The sequence below is a fragment of the Marmota flaviventris genome, chromosome 9 (genome assembly GCF_047511675.1).
Source record: "Marmota flaviventris isolate mMarFla1 chromosome 9, mMarFla1.hap1, whole genome shotgun sequence".
NCBI lineage: Eukaryota > Metazoa > Chordata > Mammalia > Rodentia > Sciuridae > Marmota > Marmota flaviventris.
Window position 1 is genome coordinate 67,102,574 of NC_092506.1, and position 21,880 is coordinate 67,124,453.

The 21,880-nt window shown below is 43.8% G+C and overlaps 1 protein-coding gene across 13 annotated transcripts in view; it reads right to left on the minus strand.

The window, feature by feature from the left end:
* Tenm4 (teneurin transmembrane protein 4) overlaps nt 1-21,880 on the minus strand; it is a 753,505-nt gene that overhangs the window by 582,873 nt on the left and 148,752 nt on the right. For 2 of the 13 annotated variants that reach the window (XM_071616541.1, XM_071616544.1), the window contains exon 1: nt 13,032-13,097. The exons of the other annotated variants lie outside the window; for them this stretch is intronic. The gene's annotated coding sequence lies outside the window, so the exon portion shown is untranslated. Of the gene's footprint in view, nt 1-13,031; nt 13,098-21,880 lie in introns of those variants that run through there. 13 annotated transcript variants of the gene reach the window in all.

A 21,880-nucleotide genomic window follows, 5' to 3' on the forward strand; every position in this document is an offset into this window, starting at 1 on the left:
TCCTGTTAACTTCAAACTCAGCATTACATCAGTTCAACATTCCCATGGTCTCCTTCCAATGGGTGCCCCTTGGCTGGCTCCCATGTCTGTAGGTGGATGGACCTACCTCCCATCAGTGGTACAAGCTAGAAGCCCAGGCCATCCTTAACCCCTCTCCCTCTCCTCCACCCCCAGAGCTAACCCATCATGGAGTCCTGCTGGTCCTAACTGCTTAAGCTCTCCCATTTCTGTCAACATCTCACCATCTCTGCCTCTACCATCTTCATCCCAGCCACAGTCATCTCTCACCTGAGCTTCTACAGTGGATCCCCACTGGTCTCCCTGCATTCCATGCTCAGGAACATGTGCCCCCTGCACTGGCTACATGCCCATATGGCCTGGTCCCTGCTGGCCGCTCTGCTTCCTCTCTGCAATTCTTTCCTTTCCTCAGACATCCCATTCTGTGTGACCCTAGGCTTTGCCCTTTCAGTGTCTCAGCTTTTTTCCCTGTAAAAAAAAGAAGAAATACCCAAGAGCTCTAATCTGAAATTTCCATACAAAAACCCACTGGGGAGGAACCAGGATAGAAACTGAGGCACGAGACCTAGAGATCTGAGTACCTTGACGCTCCTCTAGCACCAGAAACCTCAAGGGGGCCAAGGCCTGAGTGAGGGTGGGAGCCTTCACCCTCTCTCCTGGTACCCCATCCCAAGCTTCTCTGATTGCTTCAAGCACCCAGCAGGCTGGTTGATGTTGGTCTGATGAAACTGAGTGACACCCAGGCTGCATAGGGCCCAGGGAATTGCCTTGAAGCTGTGTCAGATGTGGAAGCAGAGTGGGCTGGGCAGAGGGTGGAAGTGGGCTCCTGAGGGCTGGTCTCAGGACTGGTACCCATGGAACCTGAATTCCTTGGAGCTGGAGTGGCCTAGATATCACTGGGGACAAGAGCTTAGACTTTCTGTCCCATGAACGGAAAAAAAACTTACAGGCCCTTTCTTAGAAAAGTGTTCCTAAATGCATAAAATAAAAAATCAATAAGATTACAAAGGAAACCAATTATATTGAAAGAGTTATCAAAATGTTAAAATGAGAAATTTGTGATCGTTACATTTTTATTTCTTTTTTAAGTCATAACAAGATCTAACGACAGGCCTAATAACTATCATAACCTTGAGATAGTGATGAGCGTAAATGATATTTTGAGGCATCTCCAATAACTATAATGGGATACAAAAATATCTGATTCTTCCTGGTAACAAAGTCTCAGAAACTGCTAATGCTATTGTGGTTTATTGCCTACATTCACAATGGGAGAAAATGCTAACTTTCAGTTATTTTGTTCCCGGCCACACACTCACATTAAGGAGCTCTGATTTAGTGCAGTAACTTCACTTTACAGAAAAGGAAAGTAAAGTGCCTGAAGGGACAGGGACTTGTACAGGGTTACCCAGTGAATCTGTTAAATCAGATACAGGAATGGGTCCCTGCTGCCTCCCAGGACCTGCTCAGACCACTCCTCAGAGCCATGTCCAAGTGTGAGATTCTTCAAACTCTTTATACAGGACAATAATCTCATTCTTTGAGTCTTGGTTTTGTCATCTGTAAAATGGGAATGACCATGCCCACCTCTGTGGACTGCAGTGAGGACAGAATGAGAAAATGATCCAGAAAGGGACAAGTTACCTGGCTAGCATTCTGCATTGCATACACAGATGCTCCTCGATCTGCAGGGGAGTTATGTCCTGATAAATCCATCAAAGGTTGAAAATGCTGTATGTCAAAAATGCATTTAGTATGCCTAATCTCCTGACCATCATAATTTCCTGCCACAGTGCTGCTGAGAGTTGGGGTTGCTTCTCTCATCATGTGGCTAACTGGGAGCTGCAGCTCACTGCCACTGCCCAGCATCACAAAAGAGTATCTATAATGTATTGCTAGCCCAGGAAAAGATCAAAATTCATCACACTAAGTATGAATATGTCACTATCATAAAATCATTAAGTTGAACCATTGAAACTTGAGGACCATCTGTAATAGTCACATGTGAGTAATTACTATGCATTACCTCTCAGGAAACCAAAGGGTAGGAGGGCCCAAGGTGGCAAACATTAATGCCTATAGGGGTAAGACAAGAGGGAGGAGTGGGGATTGTGGCAAACTCTAGAACTTGTGCCCTTCTGAAAGGGGTAACTGTTCTTCATTACTCCATTACAGAAGGTAGAACTAATATTGGCAACTCTGACTTTCTAAGGGATGGTGGAACTCTCTATTTTGGCAAAACGTACCAGTTTTTGTGTTAAATTTCTTGATATTTAAAATAGAATGTGTGGCCAAAAGCTTGTCAGTTTGTACCTCTGGGGTTTACAGGGAGGGCCGTTCCATTCCCTGGGAAAACAGGTCAGTGTCCCATAAAGGCCAAGGAGTCCTCACTCCGTCCCAGCCCTGGAGGTCAGGCGGAGCCCATGCAGAGTAGGCATTCTTGCTTGGACAACCACAGCTACCCCCAACAGCCACACTCAGTTTTGCAATTGTGATCCAGCCTCTGGATGCTGGGAGCCTGCCCTGTTTTATTAATAACCCTGGATCATGCTCACAGCACATCAAGGTAAACAGAGACATTTCCAGGGCGTGTAATGCAGGAATTCTAACAGATGAAGAAACAGGCTTCCAAATATAAATAGGAAGATAAGATAAATAGACAGAGATCCAAACTGGCTTCATGCTGACTTACAGGCTGTGAGCCATATTCTTAGCAAATTGGGACTGGAAGAGATCCTCATCTGCAAGATGGGGAAACAGGCTAGGAGAAGAGAAAAGACTTGTTGAGGGTCACATTCATTATTTGGATCTTCTGATTTCTCATAGCATTGATTTCGCCATCTGAAAACTCACTCACAGTTTCCTGACAGTGTCAGATTCTCTACCCTAAAGCTACTATTCATGATGGTTTGATTATCTTAGACTTCACCTTTAAGACCAGCCTGAGTCAAAGTGTGGGAACCTGACTCTGCCAGGCAGGAGCTAACCAGCCCCCAATGCCTCCATTGACCACAGCACAAGCCAGGTGGGATGGCCACTGCTGGTGTATGTGTCCTTACCAAGCTCTCTCCACCCAGAGCTCAGCCCAGGCCTGGCACACTAGAGGTGCTCTACAAACGAAGACTAAATGAAGCAGTGAGAAATGCATGATGTCCCTTCCCACCTGCAGTGTCATAAGGAGGTTGCAAATGAAGAGTGTCACAGGACAGCTCACCACACACCATCCTGATACCAAGTTAAAATGCAAAAGTGGTTCCAAGTGTAAGATAAAAGAAAGACTTTGGTCTATAACATCAAAGAGCAGCCAAACTCTTTTGAGGAAGGTACATAGTTTCTTTGATAATTCCTCCTGTGAACAAAAGGAGGAAAGCTCAGCAGTGGTGGAGGATGTAAGAGGCACCTGATCCTCCCGGATACCTCACACGCTGCCTCACTGGATACCCAGCGGCTTTCCAAGAAGGCAGGACACACCCGGAATGAGGAAGGTGAGGACCAAAGGCTGAATCACACAGGAGAGGGGCAGCACTGGAGCTGACACGTGCGACTCCCTTCATCCTATCTCAGTTTCTCCTTCCTTGACAATGGACCCTTTGTACCCTGCCTGTCTATTGCTTATCCCAGGCATGAGCGGCTCTTTGAATACGTTTTTTCCTTACCTCCACCCTGGGCCCTTATATTCCAGCCCTGCCTCTGTCAAGGTCTGGGAGCCTGGGAAGAGAAGGTCAGTTATTGTGACATCTGTCTTCTGCTTTCTAGGAAAAGGAATAGAAAGTGGAAAACAAGAGAAGCCCAAAGCCTCTGCTCACTATAAGCATGCTGTGGAAGGAGAGAGAGGGCTCTTTACAGCTTTTTAAAATATTAAGTTTTAAATGTCATTAACATTTCCATATCACCCTATAAAATGTGGTTTGGGGTGGGGGGCACCTTCTTGCAGACAGAATATATTGGTTAATTCATTCCTTCATAGCCTAATAAGATGAGACCTGGCAGGGAGTTTTGAGTGTGGCGACCCACACGGTGGAAACCATTCTGAGTGCTTAGGGTGCACTCTGGACATTTCTGGCTTCTAGTTGGACAAGACTCTGCATCTGACAATGATTGACACATCGAATTCCTCTCCATCCTAAATGGATGAGGCAGGGTCTGGAGTCAGAGAGCCTGAAGTCCCAAGCCCACCATAGCTCTCAGCTTCTCAGCATCTATGCTTAAGCTGTCAGGACTTGTGTGGTGATAGTGCCACAGGTCAAGCTGCCAGCAGTGTCCAGCATGTTAAATGCTTATCTCCCTGGTCCCCTGCCACTCTCACCGCAGCACTGCTGGGGGCTGAGTGCTGGAGGTAGCTGGAGGTTGGATGGAGGGTGACAAGTACAGTCGGTGTGCCATTTTCCCCAGGGCTTTGCCTTCATTGTACCTTGTAAATGCTGCTATGAGGGTGGGACTAATGTTTTACAAGCCTACAATGTATAGTTCTTTATGTGACCATGAAAACCTTCAGAGTGAACTCAAATTGACTTGCTACTCTCTGACTGAGGACTCAAGACCCTTGGGCTTACCCTCTGGGGCTCTCCAGCCGACCTCCCTTCTAGCAAGCACCCTGGAGTCTTCATTCAAACTACCCACCCTTCTCTAGCCATGTCCACCCAGTCCTGCCTCTCAAACTTTGCTCATTCTGTTTCTCTTCTGGAGCAATCAGAACCTCTTCAGGGTTTGCCCTGCCCAGGCACACCCACTTGTGGGACCCTTTCCCTGTGATTCAAGTCCCTGCTGCCTCTCCTTCCCTGGAATCCCACAATACTCAGAGAAACTTCTGCCATTTTTATTTTTTTCTTCCTTGAGGCTGTTCTATTTTCTGCAGGGCCCTGAAGGAACCTAAACCATTCAAGATCTCACAAGCTCTCACAAGAAGGAGAGCGCCTTCAAGGCAGGACAGGTGCTGACCCTCACTGTGCTATCTTTGTGTGAGAAATTCCTCCCTATCCTTAAATGTTCCCTCCTCCGGGAAGCTTTCCTTGGTCCATCAAACTGGTCTTGATCTCTCTTATCTACAATTCCCCATCTGAACCATTCTCAGAGGATAACCACTTCTGGCCATGTAGTCATTTATGTGACTGCCCCTCAGCCCTTCAAGCCCATGGGGGGAGACCACATTCTGTTATGTCCCTGGTGTCAGTGCAGGGGTGGACACAGAGTGGGATTTCAGTAAAGCAGAAATCAGGTATAGAACACTTACTATGTGCCAGGCATTATTAATGCTATTGTTCTATATATACTAGCTTATTTAATACTTTATATATGTTAGTTTATTTGATACTTTACATACATTAACTTATTTAGTGCTTTGTATTTACTTATTTAGTGATTTAAATACATTTGCATACTTGATGCTTTATGTGTATTTGCATATTTAATGCTTTAAATACATTAGTTTATTTAATGCTCTATTAAATATTAGCTTATTTAATGTGTATTTAATGTACACAGCCTACCTATAAAGTATGTCCTATAATTACTCCCATTCTTAAGATGAAGAAACCAAGTCACAGAGAAGTCAGACAATATGCTTAATTGCTTAATCAAGATGAAGAAAGTGACAGAGCCATGCTTGAATCCAGCCATGTTGTTCCAGCAATCAGGTTCATAACCTCTGAACAATAAACACTGCCTGAGTTCATGTATCTTCATCTCCTCAGACACTAGCAAAGAACCAAGCAGTCAGCAAGCACTCAATTAGCATGTCCCTAGCACCCCTTTGGTGGAGGCCACCACAATCATGGTGAGGCCCAAGATGGAATGAGCATCTGACAGAGCAGATCCAACCCCTGCCAAGTCTGTCCCGAGTACATTCTGCAGTAGGATGTTTTCTTCCTCTTAATATGAATAATTTCCCTACCAATTCCCAAACCACCACATGTCCTCTCTGCCAGGGTAGGTACTAAATCCATTCCTGGTAGGGAGCATATATATGGAAGCTGTGTGCTTTGTTACCATCAGGACTGATCGCCCACCTAGTTTCACATCCATTAAAGCTTCCCTCACACTCGCTTTATCTTCTAGAAGACCTTCTCTTTAGTCACTGTCAAAAATAATCAGTTTGTGTAACTGATGACATTCCTTGCCCCCAAACCAGAAGGCAAGGACACAGACCTTACATGGTACTTCTCTGATTTCAGTTTTATTACCCTAAGCCCCATCTTCATACCTGTAACATTAAATTTTCCATAGTTTACATAATGGGGCAGGGGGTTCTAGTTTTTAAATGATTCCCAAGCCAAGTGAAATTCATCCATTTGCCTATTTCTTCCCAGACTTGTACAAAGGGATCAGGGATCCAGACAAAGAATACTCCCACTGATAGTTCTGAAGTTACTGATTCAGTCTCCCCACCCCAGTTCTTTACTACAAAGCACCATAAATTACATGCACCAGACCCTCCTTCCTACCAAGATACATCCCATGTAATGCTGTCCAACAGGATAATCCTCTGCTAAATCCTACACAATCATTTCCAATGTTTGCTGGTAATGGACACCAGGAAGCTAGCAAACCTGCCTCAGCTCTAAATGCATTTGCTAATAACTCTTTCACAGAAAGGGCTTCATTCCTGCTGATTTCAAGGCTCTGGAAATCAGACTCCTAACAAATTTCCTTTGACTTTGTGTCACATAATCCTGCTTCTGTCTGCTTCATGCTCTTCTCCAAATGTGTTGGGTCCCAGAGGGCCATTGTCCTCCATGAATGATGGTTTCAGGCTCGACAAATGGCCCTCCATCTATCATCGTGGAGCTCCAGCAGCAACAACAGAGGGGCTTCTGTGTCCCTCCGAAAGCAGGCAGAGTAATGACCCTGCCTGGGACTTGCCTCCCCCACTGTCTTGGGAGGAATACCAAGGATGCTGGGAGTTCTGTGGAGGTGAGTGAAGGTGGAGCCATTTCCACTTTTGCCAGGAAGCCCTTCTGGTCTGTGGAGACCCTATTTCTGTTCTCCTGTCTCAGGGGGCCAATCCCTGTTCTCATCCATCCTCCTCTCTGCAGTCTGAGATTTTTTTTTTCAGTCATGTCATCCATCTCCCTGTTGAGCTCTGAGAATCTAATGAGATAATCATACTGATGGTGTTCTGCAAATGCAGAAGGAGCAGCGCAGTTCAGCAGGACTGAATCTGTAGTCTGGAGGGCCTGAATTCAAGTCTGGCTCAGTCACTTTCAGACATGGTCACCTCATAGAGCCACTTAAACTCCCTAAGCCTCAATTTTCTTATTTGCAAAGCAAAGCAGGAGTAATAATGCTTTGTGATGCCACTGTGAAACTCCAGAGGATAATGTAGGCAACGGATGCTATAGTCAGTCCTCCACAGGTCCTAGTTCTGCATCCACAGATTCAACCAATCATGCATCAAAAATATTTGGGGAAAAAAGTGTGTATGTATCAAATACAGACAAACATTTTTGGTTGTCACTATACCCTAAGCAATATAGTGTAACAACTATTCACATAGAATTTGCATTGTATCAGGCATCATAAGTAATCTAGTGCATAGGTTGGGTGCAAATACTACACTGTTTATTACAAAGGACTTGAGCATCCATGGATTTGAGCATTCTTAGGCAGTCCTGACACCATCCCCCTATAGATACCAAGAAACAGCTGCAATCACTAAACATAGTACCCTGCAAAGAGAAAGCACTAACAAAGGGTATTATTTTTTAAAACAATTAATGTTATAATACTGTTAATAACAATTCTATATTTTCCCTAAAACTCTAGAAAAATTGATGTTAGAGAAAAAGCAATTCAGTTTTCTTGTGCCATTGGGTCCTGCTTAATAAAAGGAGCTGCTTGAGAAGACTGGTGGATCCAGTTCCAACCAGTTCCAGCCCATCCCTGGACTGAGCTCAGACCCTGACTCTGCCACTTACCCAGTGACCTTAGTTAAGTGATTCAAACTTTCTAGCCTTCAGTTCCTTCCTCCTCAAACTGGGATAAATGAGATCTACTTCATAGGTCTGCTGTGAGTCTAGTGTAGGCAAATGTCAGCCTTTAGTGCCTTGCATAGAGTAGGTGCTAAAGGGAACGCAGCTAGATACAGTACTTACTTATTCATCAGACACCTAGTGGGAGTCCAGGATATTGTGCAGGGTGCTGAAAGAGTTTTGAGGAGGAGGAGGAGAAGGAGGAAGAGGGGGAAAGAGGAAAAAGAAAGGTGAGTAAGACTTGATCCATATCCTCAGGGACTCACAATGTAACAGCGATTCATAGCCCTGGCTACACATCACAGCCACTTAGGGAATTTTTAAAAAATACTGATGCCCACGCGGCATGCCCAAAGATTCCAATTTAATTGGTCTAGGGTAAGGCATAGATATCAGTATTTTGCAGAAGCTCCCCAGGTAATTTTAATGGGGCCAGGGCCAAGAATGATTGGTCTATTTGGGGAAGACATAAACACATTGCATAAAGCTCCAACAGAGTTATGTTCAAAGGGCAGTAGGGACACAGATGAAGGCAAAGGTAAAGACTTGTCATTTAAGCTGAGTAATCATGTGGGAGTAGAGCTCACCAGAAAGAGAATCTAAGAGAAGGGCATTCTGCGCCTTACTGCTAGGTCCCAATTAAAAGCAGAGCCACAGTGAGTCACCATGCTGGAACTAGAATGATGCAGGACAATCAGTGAGTGAAGGAAGCAATCTCCAGGGCTGTGCTGACTCCCATGCAGAGCTCCACGGCCCTACTCCTTGGCTGAGCTCCAAGGGCTTCATTGCTCAAGACCAGGAGGCTCCTCAATGAGGAAGACAGAGAGCGAGCATGTCCCACATTGTCAGGAAGTCTCTACAAAGTTCTTTCCTTCCCCATCAGCTGATGCCACATGTCTTGCAGAAAGGCCAAACTCAGGGTGACTCATAGATCTGTTGGTTGCTTGGAGATTGGTGACAAACACAGGTTTGCTCCTGTCCATGGTGCTGAAAAATGGAGAACCAGAGTGCTCCAAGTGTGGTCTAGAGTTAAGTAGCATTGGTATCCCATGGGAGCTTATTAGACAAAAAGAATCATGGGCCCTTCCCCAGATCTAATGAATGAGAATCATCCCTTATCAACATCCCTAGGTGACTTGTGTGCGCATTGAAGTCCAAGAATCAGTGTCTTCAATCTGTAGGCTGCATCCCCTTTGTGAGTTGTGAAATTAACTTAGTCCATCAGAAACAACATTTTCAAAGAGAAGAATAAAATAGAACAGAAAATAATTTAAAATGTCAGAGTTTATTACACATAGTAAAAGCAAGTATTGTTGTTAACTATATGCATATCTTAAGGAGGATATAAGAAATATTTATTACTATGAATTGTATTTTAAACAATGTCAGAAAATCACTACCTGTTTTTCTAATGTCTGGGCCATGGTGATGCTTATCAGATATCTCAAGATTCTCAGCCAGATGAGGAAACAGTAGGAGAAAAGCAGGTTATAGATGAAAAGAAAAAGAACAGGGGGGAGAGAGCCTAGGCCAGCTAGGGAGGCACACAATTGAGGGGACAGTGGTGAAGGAAAAACAATAAATGAAGCTGATTTCAAATATCACTTGCCAGTCACCACCAAAGAAACAACAGGCAACCATAACTCAAGTATCAAATGAAGGTCCAAGAGTCCAGCTGGGCAAATTCAGGTTTGCGCAACTGAGTCTGCATGGGCAAACAGGAATACTGAGTAGAGCTGGTTTTCCTTGTGATTTCAGTGAAATTAGGGAACATTTTATACCACCCTTAGAACAAATATTGTAGCAAGCTTCTATTTCTCAATGTCTGTAACTGATTTGATATACTGGAGAATTCCCTCTCGTTTCTGATGTTTCACTGCCACCAGACCCAGGGAGGTTGGAGGGGCAGGGAGGAGGTGAAACCTCTGGTTTACAGCCAATAGCAATGTGTTTTGCTCCTCCCTGCAGATAGATTTCTTAGGTTTCCCATTGCTCACCATCAACCAAGAAATTTAGAGGCACAACTCGGGAGAACTTTGGAAGGAAATAAATGGAGGCCTCTTTGAAATGCACAAAGACGCTTTGTTCACTTCAAGGGGTGACAGAACAAAATGTCAAGAGTGAAAGTGACACTGTGATTTTTCTTCCTTTCAGAAACGGCCAATGGGAGTTATTAACCTCTTGACATGTGTCTGTTATTTCATTTATACAACAGTGTCCTACATTTGATTTTGCCTAGGAAATTGGTGTCTAATGGAAAATGACAAAAAGTGACTTTTAAAATAATTTTCTTCCAGGCAAGTGGAGTTTATAAAATACTGAGCTCAATACCCCCACTTAGGGAAATTCCACATGGAGATAGCAGTATGGAATGCCATACATGGTATTAGTTTCAAGAAAGACATAAGCCATGTATCCAATTTTGTGTCTGTCCTCCAAAAAAAAAAAGGAATCAGGACTAGTATCTCCTCTATAATGAACTACCACAAATCAACTTGGACAGAGTTATTTTACATTTTAAAGAAGAAAATGATGGAGTAATAGAAATCTGCAACCTATAAAGACAACTTTTATGTGGATAGGGTGTCTAATATTTTAGGACCTTAAAAACCCTAAGTTAATTAGGGTAGATAGAGCTGGTGGAGTGGCTCTTACTGGTAACTACTATGTTCCTGGACCTTCATATCTTTATCTTATTTAACATACTTGACAGACAATGGGGTAAGTTTTACAAGCCCTATTTACAGAGATGGTAAAATGGAAGCTCAGAGAGGTCTAGTGAGGTCGGCTCATCCGAAGGACACCAGCAGAATCTGGACTATAGCATGTGATCCTAAAACTCTAATCAAGTTGTCCAAGGACAACCTGCTCAGCTGCCTTTCTGCCTCAGTTTCAAAAGCCCCAGCAGCACTGCAACTTTTCCTGTGGCCCTCTAGGCACTCTAGCAACTTGCTGCTTTCATTTCTCTGAGTGTCGCGTCTGAGCAGGCTGATGCTGCACCTTGGTTTTGTCTGGCGCTGAAGGAGTTGTCCTGGTGAGTAAATGGTCATTTGTAGACAGGGTTCTCCTAGAAGGGGACTGGCTTTCCACAGGCCCCAAAGGATATCTACTTCCCTTCTCCTGAGTCAACTTTTTTGTTTTTTAACAGCCTATATCAAAATGGAGAAATTTAAGTAAAATTCACCATCAAGGCTGGATTTTCTCAATAGCACAGTTGAAACACTTCTGAAACTGCTTAATGACTAGAGGAAAATAGTCCTATCTAAGAATGACATTTTAAAAATCCTGATCTGAAATCAAAGAAATTTAACACCATAATACTTTTCGTTAGGACCAACACGTTCCACGCTCTGTGAACTGGGGAGATGCAAAAAGGCACCAAGATACCGTATTACGCTACAGGATCTATTTACCAGTGAAAACACAAATTCACTAAAAAGTCTAACTGGAACTCAGCTAGAAGGTGACACATTTCATCTCATGATATAAAGGATTTTTCTCAACAGTGGCACAACAATAAAGCAGCCAAGCTTATTAGCTTGTGAGTTTTACCTAAAGACAGGCTGGTAAATATTTCACATTTGGCCCTCTAGAAACGGAGAAGCCCTGATTCATAGTGTTTACTGATCTCTGTGGTGTAAATATTCCTACCATGCAAAGTGAAGTCCTTGCAGGAGGAGCTGGAAGGGGTGAGCAGCGTGATCATGGTAGATGATTTCTACTCTACAGACAACATAGACATAGGTGGGTAGTGTAATGAAGTAAAAGAATCTGGAATCAATATCAAGTAATTGCTCCCTTTGTTTTGAATATAACTTATTTACATGTAGGTTTCTATCATTTAATCTTTAACAATGGCTTTGTTTAACACTTAGCTCATAAAAATCCCTGAATAATTACTCATCAGTTCTCATGAAGCCTGATCTCCATGGGGCCTTGACTGCTTGGGGGAGAGGTAGGCAGTCACAGCACATCCAGTGGGGGTGTCTGCCACAGCTACAGCTGCAGCTGCTAGTGACACTTCAGTGCCCACCCCATGCCAGTGACCATGCCAAGAGCTTGTAAGCACTAACCCATTCTTCTTGATCAAAACCCCAGGGGGTGGATTTGGAACTAATATTACCTCCATTTTACAGATGAGGAAACTGAGGCTTAGAGAGATCAACCAACTTGTCTAGTGTTATAGAACTGTAAGTGACAGTGTTGAAATGTTTGATTCCAAGTCCTTTTCCCTCAAGCCAGCACAATTACTCTGATATAAAAAGAAATGCACTACATCTATTAGTTCATGAACCTCCAATATTCTTCAAGGCAAACCCATTTTTAACACAGGAGAAATGAAAGTCTATTCCCAGTTGCAGGCATCAGGAGGGTTGGCTCACCCTTCTGAGGTGAGAAACCAGAATATCCAGAGCATATAAAGCAAGGGTTTAAATAAATAGCACATTCCTTTTTGTTGTTGTTGTTTAGCAATTAACAACAACAATAACAAAAAACTAAAATCTTAAATCAAATTGATTCATATTAAATCATCTGCATTAGAAGCTAAAAAATAAAGCTCTATATACGCAGCTTAATTTCATCCCACCTAATGGAAAATTTGGCGCAGGCCAGCAAGATTGTCAACAATGTATGACCCGATATGGAGTTTTGAGTATCTATGCTAACTGATCACAGACATTTTTCTTTAGCCAGGGAATAACAAAAGGGCAAATAATACAATCAAAGTAGATACCTAATATAGTAGATCCAAACAGCACACCTCTGTAATTACAAAGATGCCAGTGAGCACAGGCATCTTATTCCATTACTAACCACCACATTTTCCACTGTGCCCCCAAATGGTGGATGTTCCGGTGTCAAGTCAGCTGCCTTCCACGCTACTGTGTCCTGAAGCTTTATCCCTAGTCCCTTCATCCATTATAAGTGATCCTGCCGACTGGGCACAGTTGGTTGATAAGATGCTCTAACCGAGTGTGTGAACGCTCCCTCCATGATTAATGGGCCTTCAGTTTAACACACTTGCTCTATGCGATGTCCACCTACCTTCTGCTGCAGTAGAGGGTCCCAGCTGGAAAGGCAGAACATAGCACAGGGTAGGACAGGTAGGGTCCAGAGGTCGCAGGCAGAACGCAGCTTACTTCTGCAGCCTTCTAATCCTGGTAACATGCCCAGGATTGCGACTGAATGAAAATGTTTGCATTCAGTGTTTACTGTGTAAGTTTTGGTCACCCACTTAACCACCATCCCTGCTTTTTCATCATGCCTCTGTAGCATGGAATGATGAGATAGCGCTGCATGATGCAAACTATCTAAATCCCAGGCAATGGCTCCTGCTGTAACAAACAGGGCTGCAGGGAGGGCAGCCCAGCTCCTCGCTGGAGGAGACTCACTTTAAAATCCAACCAAATCATAGTGGAGAAAAAAAGGATAACTGCTATAAATTTTTTTAGCATAAATGATGTAACAGTTCTTTCCAGTCCTCCAAAGCAGCTCTTCAAGGTATATTTTGCTACCCCACTTCCTGGATGAGGAAACTAAGGCTCCAAATAATTGAGAAGTTTTGTGCAGCCTCATGCTGCCAATAACTGGCAGAGCCAGCTGGCATGATGGCACACACCTGTAATCCCACCTTGCAACTTTGCCTACACAAAAGGGAAAAAATAATTATTAAGGGTTTAGTCAGTGCCAAGGATGATGAAGAAGATAATGATAATAATAATGTAACTAGCCAATACTTTCACAGTGCTTAAAATACTCCAGTCACTCGTGGAATCAGATTTTCAAATCCTCCCAACAGCCTTCATTTTAGAGATGAGGAAACCAAGGCTCAGGGAGGTTATATAACTTGCCATGCCATGTGGGTAAGGACTGAGCTAGGTGCCTCTGTGTAAATGCTCCTTGCAGCCTCCTCATATGGATCATGAGAAAAAAAACAAAGGTGGCCACATTGCCAATTCACAGATGAGGAAACTGAGGCTCAGAGAAGTGGAGAGACTTCAGAGATACACGGCTGATGGTTTGGAGGTGTTCACCATAACAGTGATTATAGCACAGGAAACCTGCCTGGGGGTTAGTTTGCTGCTTCCTGGCTATAACTTAAGCAAATCCCTTGCTTCTTCCAGCCTCAGTTTACCTACAAGGACAATAAGGGGCTTTCACTAGGGGCATTGTACTTCTCCACAGCCTGGATATGCTGAGGCCCTGGGTGGTAGGATGACCCATGTGAGCTCTCTCTCAGCACCGCTCTCAGACTATACACACAGGTACCGCCACTGTCCTGGCTGTTATAGTTTCAAACAAATAAACAGCCTTAACCGCTTCCCAGATTGCTGCTTAATGCTTCTCTGCAGAGCGTGATCTCATTTATGTATCTGTGGAAAGGGTTTATGGTCACGCTGTTGATGGTGCGACATCCCAAGTGATTTATCAGAGAAGGTGATGTAAAAGAGCAGCAAGAAATTGCGGGGAGAAGGAGGGAGTTAACTACCCAATTTTTGCTGGCCAGGAAAGAGGCAGCCATAGTCAGGAGGAAACAGGCAATCTGTCCGAGTTCAAACAACTTGTCATGGGACTCCTATGATGACTTTCTGCACAAATAAGGAATGACAAAAAATGGACAATTTGGGACATGCAAACGGGTCTGATAGAAATTCCCCAGGCCTGTTGACATCTTAGAGTATCACAAAGGCTACAGCATGCCGCACGCAAATCTGTCTCACAGCCTCCTCCGTGTTAGCAGCTAGTCAGGGTCAGCCAGGAGTTGAGGTTTTAAGAGGCCTGTGTCGGTGTGCAGAGATCAGCAGCAGTTTGGCCTGTCCCAGTGCACTATGGGAATATCAGGTTATGGGAGAGATGGGCAAAGGGCAGATGCAACACGCAGATGAAGATGTTCTGGGTCACGGCAAAACAGGACTCTGTGGGGCCTAGAAATCTATGTGAAGTCAGTTTCGTGTGGGCCTTCTGGAAGCAGAATTGACAAAAATTTCAGGTCACAGGTTCTTGGAGAGCCCAGCCTCACCTTGCCTTACCCTGCCTGATCACCTCTTGCTAATATCCTCTCGTGACTCAACTCCCACATCCCCATGTCTCGGTACCAGCTGTTCCTCTGTGTGGATGCCAACTGCTGTGCTCTGCTAGCAAAGTCCTACTCCTTTCCTTTAGCTTCTGCAAACACCACCTGACTTGGGAAGCCTCCTTTCCCATCACGGCTGGATTCATGGGTATGCAACCTTGACATTGTACATGGTCACAATCTTAGAAGAACCCCAAGCTGTGCCTAATGTGCTGCCATTGCTGTCTTTAAATACTCATTTTTTTTTCCCAATATGGGCATCAAACCCAGGGCCTCACACAAGCCAGGCAAGGCGCTCTACCACTGAGCTACATCCGTAGCCCTAAATTCTTGATTTTTAACCAGGGGTCTACATTTTCACTTTGTACTGGGTACAGCAAATTCTGTGGTAGTGCCTGTTCCTACCTCTTGAAGCTGTGGTTTCATGGGACCTCTTATGCTCCTGTACTCATCATTGTTCTTAGTTGTGTGTAATCTTTCCATTCTTCTTTACTGCCCCAAAGAAAAGAGAGTATTTAAACATTGAAAAGGGATGCCAATCTCCCTCCTCACAAACCGCCACAACCACAAACAGCAATTTGCCATCAACCTGGTAGGTGAAAAAGAAAGAAAAAGAAAGAAGAGGAGGGCTATAGAGCACTCGCCTAGCACATGTGAGGCCCTGGGCTGGATTCTCAGCGCCACATAAAAATAAATAAATAAAATAAAGATATTGTGTCTAACTAAAGCTAAAAAATTAAAAAAAAAAAAAAAGAAGAGGAGAAGCAGGTCATCAAAACTGAGCTGTGAGTTAGGTTAATTCTCTCAACAGGTAGATTTCAGGGTTTTTTTTTTTTTTTTTTTTTTAGATTTTTTAAATTTATATATGACAATGGAATGCATTACGATTCTTATTACTCAGTTTTGATTCTATACTTCCAAATGGTCTATAGGAAAAATGAGACACTAATTCTTCATAGAATTCCATGTAAGAGATAAAAACAAATCAACTTTTCTGGAGAGGCACATTTATTTTTAACATGGAGAAGAAATGAAATTTCTTCTAAGAATCTTTATTAAAAGGATTTTGTGAAGCAGAGGGCTTTAACCTGGTATCTGTGCCTCCCAAAACAGTCCATGAATTACAGTGTCTTTAAATGAACATGGTTTTGTGGAAATTATCGTGGCTGGTCCTGAATCTAACAAAGGATTAAGATCCACTGGGCTGTAATGACCAGTGTTCACATTTCCCCATAACAATCTCAAGCCAAGTGAATGGCATTTCCATAAAGCACAGTTCTGTATAACAAATCATTGATTTGGTACAGAGAACTTATAGTAATGAAATTATAAAGCCCTAAAGGCAAAGGTCTTTTATTTCTCAACTTGGTCCTACATGGCCTAACACAGAGATCAGTATATAATCAGCATATAGTAAAAGTGGCCACACAGGTAGATAGATAGGACAAATGAAAAAATTAATAAGTGAACAAATTTCTAACAACATCTGGTACATTTTGCACTCCAGCACTTTGGAGACTAAACTCTTCCTCACAGACACTGGCCTAACAACTGGCTGTATCTCTGATGATAAATCCCTGGGTCTAAGGATTCAGCAGCAAAGAAAGTCCCGCCCAGGTCCTTGAGCTTCCTAAGAAAGCTGAACTGCTTTTTAGGGTAAGGCCTCTCAGAGACCATGGTGGTTAATTTCATGTGTCAACATGATGAGGCTTTGGTGATCAGCTGTTTGATCAAACACTAGTCTAGATGCAGCTGTGAAGGTATTTGGGAATGTGATTGACAGCTATGATCTGTTGATTTTGAGTAAAGCAGATTGCCTTTCACAATAGGTGTGGACCTCATCCAATCCACTGAAAGCCTTAAGAGAAATATCCAAGGTTTCCCAAGGAAGACACAAGGATTCAATACACAAATCCCACCTGAGTTTCTTGGCTGCTCAGCCTGCACTGCAGATTTTGGATTTGCCAGTCCCTACAATTGAACCAATTCCTCAAAACGAATCTCTTTCCCTATCTCTCAAAATATGATTTGCACAGACAAACATATACACATGTGCATGTGTACAAATATAGATATGGATATAGATATAGATAGGTAGGGAGACAGGCAGGTAGGTAGATGGAGCCATCCTGTTGGTTCCGTTTCTCTGGAGAACCTTGTGCAGAGACTAAGGGCTCTAGATTATTCCCAGTAAGTGATACTGCTATTCCCCCTAGAAGCCATCTCCACCAGGGCTGCACAGAGTATAAGAAAGGGAATTTCCCAAACTAAATGAGTGTGATGTAGCAGCTGCTTGGCCATAGTAAGGGGCCAAGAACAGAAGGGGCCATTCCCAGGAGATAGCCCCACCTCTCTGGGCCTTCAGGCCCTTCAGAGAAGGCCCTGGCAGAGGCCATCTGCCACAAGGCCTGGGATGAGATTTTCTGAGGATATTGATGTGTTCTGGTGCCCCTCCCCCATTGACAGTATTCAGATCCGCTGTTGTGACGTTCCAAAGAGGAAAGATGGATGTCCCAGGGAAAGGCTGCCCGTGGCAGCTTCAAGCTGGCTCTTTCCTAGTCCTGTGAAGTGAAAGGTACCCTATGCATGAGGAATGGGGGTCCCCCACCTCCAAACATTTAATGACTTTTCAAGAGCAGCTACCATCTATGTGGGCCAAACACAGGCTACCTTAGTGGTTTCAGAGACACTATGAAGGAGGAATGCCACCCATTTTGAGGAAACTTGGAGGAGTGGACAAGATGGATAGTAACTCACCTGTGATTGAATGCATAGTCCACATAATCTTCCCCCTGCCTTATCTTCTGCTTGTTTGTGTTATACTCTAAACAGAACATACTAATGAAGTCTGCCATGGTCATGCCTGCCTGTAAGGCTGAGGTAGGAGGATTGTAAGTTTGAGGTCTGCCTCAGCAACTCTGCAAGATTCTGTCTCAAAATTTTAAAAAATGAAAAAGAATTGAACTCAGTGATAAAGCACCTCTGGGTTCAATTCTCAGAACCGAACACACACACACAAAAAAAATATTCATTGGCATAATTTTGGCTTCTCCAGCCAAATAACTGTATTCTATAGACAGATAACACACCATCTCTAAATAAGAGTGTCCTACTCTTGTCAAATGCCTTCCTTTAAGATTAAATATTGCTGGGCATGATGGCACCTGTCTGTAGCCCCAGCACTCAGAAGGGTGAGAGAGGAGGATCACTTGAGACCAAGAATTCAAAGCCAGCCTAGGCAACATATCACCACCCTGGCAAAAAAAAAAAAAAAAGAATGTCTACTAACTGAGATCATGATATCAGTACCTGGTAGGCAGTCAAGGGACAGAAATTAGTGTCCTTATTTCAAAGTACCCTGAATCCCTCTCCTGTCTCCACGAGAGTACACCCACATAGCTCCCAACCCCAGCAGCAGAAGTATCACCACCACATGGCAGTTTCTGCCATCCTCAAGGGAACGTGAGGCACCAGCGCTAATAAGGAGCTTTCACACAGGTGGGAGGGCGGGGGGCAATGTGAAAATTAGGAAACAAAATCACTTTGTGAACTCATTAAACATGTGCCTGCGTGCCCCTCCTATTCCTGCTCTGGGCCCCGTGCCTATTATTAACTGCCACCCTCAGAGAGGAAACGTGTGCCTTATCCCAGGAACATACTGTGGGGGCAGAGACTTCCTAAGATAGTGCAATCAACAAGTTTTTTAAAAAGTCCCACCTCTCTGAAGTAAAACCTGGCTCAAAAAATCCATCTTGGGCTCCTCTGTCTGCAGAATGAAGTACCTGCTCTGGGAGGGATGTGGATGGCCCTTGACCCCCCTTCCACTCGAGGGTCCACTTCTGTTAGACATCACCCACCTGGCCAGGCCACCCAAGGTTAACCCAGTGACCTTCCGCACATTATGTCTTTGCATAGGGTCACTGCTGTCCCAGCGACTTCCTTGTCTGGATCTTTGTCCTGGAGGATCTACCCAGTCCTCAAGGTTCTCCCCAGAGGCTTCCTTTCCTGCCCTGCCTACCTGCACTCCCCAGTCCTAAGGAACCTCCTCCTCGCCTGAAGTCTCATGGCTCTTGGCTCATTTGTCTTCCATGGCACTTATTGTCCTATATGACAAAGCTGTCACTTTCTCCTGTGTTTCTCATCGCTTTTCCTGTCCTGCTCACTACCAGATTCAGGCTGGATTCTCCAATAGCAGCCACAGACCAGGATGGAATTTACAAACAACCCCACTCTCGGCAGAATCCCACCATTGTAACTGGGAGCCACAGAGCTGGTACTCCACACACAGCTCCAGATCAACTATGTCTGTCCCCAGGCCCCAGGGCTGCTTCAGTTCACATGAATTCCCTCCCAGGCAGAGGGAGGGAATCTGGTCTGCTCATCTCTGTCTCCATGCCCTCATGCCAGGCACATAGCAGGTTTGGGTATCTACTCACATTAAACAAATTAGGAAACATACGAACAAATTAGTTTTTAAAAACAACTGGACCATATGTTGCCAAGGGTAGAGGCCTCATCTTAACCTGGTTTTTGTTCCCCTTTGAATGTTATAACTGCAACACATATTCAATAGAAATGAGTTGCTCTGAACTGAATTATACTCAGGTCCTGATACTTAAAACATAACATTAATCTTTGCAAATGCTCACCCATTCCCCACCAGCCTTAGCACACTGAGGTTACATAAGTCAGCCAGAAGGTGAAGCAGAAAGACTATGTTGACAATTTTAAGTGCCACAGAAATGGATATTTTTAATAGATACTGTATTTCTATAGAAATAAAATACTATGATTGAGACAGAGGCCAAGGGTTTCACTGCCGGATGGTAGTGAAGTTTCATTTGAATCAATGAAGAAGGTCTACAAGTCAATTACCTTTCATTTCACTCCGCAGTAAATGAAAGTTTAGGGCCAATAGCAAAAGTACATGGGAAAGGAGCATTTTACAATTTATCAATTCATACACGACCACTACCACCACGAAATTCTCCATAAAACTCATCCATATTTAAAAGCTCATTGAGTTTAAGTGAATCTCAATTTAAAGTTCACAGTAAGTCGGTGCAACCCAAGTTGAGTTTCACTATCACTCCCATTTTATAACTAAGAAAACTGAGTCTTTTGTGTATCTAGCCAAAAGTCACTTATGTGTAGTAAGGCCAAAGCCAGGCTTTGAAATGGGATTTTCTTTCTTACTTATCAGCCCTGTGGCCTTTGCACAAAATCAGACCTACTTAAGGGACAAATGAAAGATGGTAGTGGCAAAAATGATAACCTGGGGGAGAGGATCTGAGGCCATCTGAATCCTGGCAGCACAAAGGGCTGTGTGTAACTCCAAAGAGGTAATTCCACCACTGCCTTTTAAATGCCACTAAAACAGGAATGTGCCTGAGAACTGAAGGTTCTGCCCACAGACTCTGCCCACAAACTGTGAAGGGAAATGTTTCCAGGGCACAATTTAGAGAGTGAATGCTTCAGTGCACTTAAGAGCAGTCCCACAGCTGATCTGTCCCCTCTGCCACCCTAGGGGACCCAGGGGTCTGTAAGCACCATGAGATTATTTGAAAAGATTCCTCAGTAAGATGTCTTTTCTTTTGTTTGGTGGAAATCAAAACACTTCCCTTTTAGACCCATATCAACATATAGTCAGAACTTTTTTGCAATCTGGACCCTGGGGAAGGAGAATGGGCACTATTTATATGCAATCACTTTCCCTCCCTCCCTTCCTTCCTTCCTTCCTTCCTTCCTTCCTTCTTTCTTTCTTTTTTTTTATTTTTTTCTTTTTGGTACCAGGGATTGGATCCAAGGGTGCTTTATATCTGAGCTACATCCCCAGATCTTTATTTTTTTTTTTATTTTGAAACAAGTTCTTGTTAAGTTGTTTAGGGCCTTGTTAAATTGCCAAGTCTGGCCTCAAACGTGTGATACTCCTGCCTCATCCTCTCAAGTTGCTGGGATTATAGGCGTAGACCACTGAGAAGAGTTGCACTCAGTGTTTTGCATGTGCAGTCTCTCTCCACACCTATGCAAGGTGGGTGTGAGCACTCACATCCAACCCATGAGGACTCAGTGGTGCAAAAGGGTCAAGTGACTTACCAGTAACAGAGGAGAGAGTGATGGTTCCTGAATTCTAGCCCGTGTATGCTGGTCTCTAACACCCTTATTTTTCTTTGTCAGGCCAGGGAGAGGACATTTTGTCTTTGTAACCCAGCGAGAGGCCTCAGAAAATCACAGCAGATGTAAAGACAGAGTCTGTGTCCCAGGAGTCATCAACCAGCTAACTCCAGGAAGTCCCTCATCCTCACGCTAAGTAAGGGCTTATTATTCCTGTGACAGCAAACTTTCCAGGACTGACTAACCTTGCTCCACTTACAGCATGCAGATCAGAATGCCTGATTAGAGCCATGAGGTAGAGATGGGGTAACGCACAGAGTGTGGGGAAAAGTTTGTTGTGAATTGGAATGCAACAAATTCAGTAACATGCCCACTCATACACCTAGAGAAGTGAGGGAGGAAAATAACATTTATTGAGCACTTACTGTATGCTAAGCCCTATGTTAAGCACTTTAATGGATGTTATCATATTTGATCATGGAAACAACATTGCAAAGTGGGCAATATGAGTTCCATTTCATGGAATAAGAAATGGAGGTGCCTGTGAGGGTCAGAGACTTGCCCAGTCTTCCAAAGCTGATATAAGTTGACTCCAGAGGCTCTTTTAAAATAAAAGTTTTCCATAGGAAAAGTCATTGTTCCCACAAAATTGCCCTTCTAGTCAGGCAGCAAATCATCTTAACTGACCCAATGGAAATTAACCTGA